Source organism: Falco peregrinus, chromosome 3, assembly GCF_023634155.1.
Source record: "Falco peregrinus isolate bFalPer1 chromosome 3, bFalPer1.pri, whole genome shotgun sequence".
NCBI classification, from domain to species: Eukaryota; Metazoa; Chordata; class Aves; order Falconiformes; family Falconidae; genus Falco; species Falco peregrinus.
Window position 1 is genome coordinate 92,566,193 of NC_073723.1, and position 2,076 is coordinate 92,568,268.

A 2,076-nucleotide genomic window follows, 5' to 3' on the forward strand; every position below is an offset into this window, starting at 1 on the left:
TGTGAGGTTAATGGGTACAAGAGCTGAATCAGGCCTGAGGTGTCAGAGCATGGATCTGGACAAAAAGCATCACTTCAGTTTCAGCTCCTCTCTCCCTATCCCTTTCTTGCTACCACCCTATTGACTATTCCTTCATGGAGGACCATTAGGTTTGTAAGCCAGTTTGTTTCTGGTGTAACCCCACTGGGTGCGATGCAATTACACCAGGGGGAGACTTGGGACATTTTTACTCTACCCAGTCATATGGGCCATGTGAAGACAGCCTTCCCACGCAGAGCATGTGCACAATGCTTTCCTGGAATTTGAGGGTGAAACTCATCTTGCCTGTTGTGCTTCAGGCATTTCACCCAATAAGACAGAGCCCTGCTTGCTCGATCATATTAGCTGGATTAATCAGCAGTGACAGTCTTCCAACTGTATCACCAAGTCTTCCTCTTGTACCTGTTGACCATTATCTAAGACGGACTAAGGTCTGGATGGACTTTTTCTTGGCTCAGATGAACTATTTTTATAATTTTTTTAGCAACTGGTATGCTTTTGAAAAGAACATTTGGGGATGTGCCAGGAAGATTGATTTGGAGGAGTTTGAAAAGGATTGTGAAGAAAATTCCTGAAGTGCAGTTACTGTTGATAACTTGTGATGACAATTAGCAGTTTGAGAAATGTTGCTGTGATCAGCTTTTATGTGGTCCATTATGTTGAACGTTCTCCTCTAGCTATGTCATCCAAGGGTCCTTTTACTGCCTGTCATTATCCCTGGGCTGAACCAGGCTGCTGAAGGACCACCGTGTCCCCTGCTTTTGTCCTTACTCTGTGGGGTGCTAGAGCTCTTTCCACAGAAGTGGGGGGACTCATCCCCTTCGCTTCTTGGGGTGTATTCAGACAAACTTAACTTGTAAAGGTCCCCAGAGTTTTTGCCTGTTTGCAGTCTGAGGTCACATGGGACCAAACCAATTGTGGTTATCAGTTGCTGAAATCAGGACTGATTTGCAACATAAAGGTGAAGGCTCTTCAGCATCCCAAGAAGTGGAGGACTACTACTTTTAATAGACTATTCATCCATATTTGGAAAGCTGTTACTGATTTATACATTTTTTTTTTCACCTATCAAAAGCTCTGAGCAGCCATACCCTGCAGGATTTCTTTTCCACTCCATTCTCTTCCTGAGTACTTTAAATAAGTCTCCATTCCAAATAATCTTGTGAAGAGAATTTAATCTTCCTGGTTCCTCCTCAAGTCAAGTTTGGCTTTTGTCCTTTTGTAATCAATACTGAAACAAAATCTATACAGAGGCTGCTGGGGAGCTGTTGAGTTTGATGCACAGTTGGGGGAAATTAGTGCCTAGAAAAGAAATAAATGGGTCATAAGTCTAGAATACATACAAGCTTCTTAATGTGCGTCAGTTATCTGAGTTATGTAAAAGCATGTGAGAGAAACACAAAGCAAACTGCTGACAAATGGAGATGACAAATGATGAGGTGTTTATTTACCCAAGACCTGATTTATCTGTTTACTTGCTTAAGCCTTGTAGAAGATATATTTTGGTGATAAATTCAGCCAACGCTTCCCCAGCTGTCTCCCTTTGTCAGTATCCAGTGGATTGCTGGTGGTGACCAAAATTTCCCTTCAGTGGTGGGTAACGTCAGTGGAACGTCAGTCCCCAAGAGGTTGTGGGCTTTTGTAGGGTTTTTTTTGGATTTTTTTTTTTGTTCCCCTACAAGGTTATGGGTAATGAAAATAGTATAGGTTGCTACATTTCAGTGTTTTTAGTTGATTAGGTCTATGGCTCCCATTTGTCTGAATAGCCCTCTTGCTAACGTGTGCAAGTGTTTTTGTCAGACAGAGCCCTTGTCCCTTACATAAACCATGCTTTCTCTCTAATAGAGTATCATTTTTTGCTTATATAATGGATGCAGTCACACAATTTGTACTGGGCTTCATGCTTCACTTCATAGCATTCTCATCTCTTTTCTTCCTAGTGAAGCTATGAGTTTGCTTTTTGGTTAGTTAGGCTTAAAACTATGAAACTCATAAGATTCTCCATTTATACAGGCCTATCTTTGTTTTTTCTTTCAG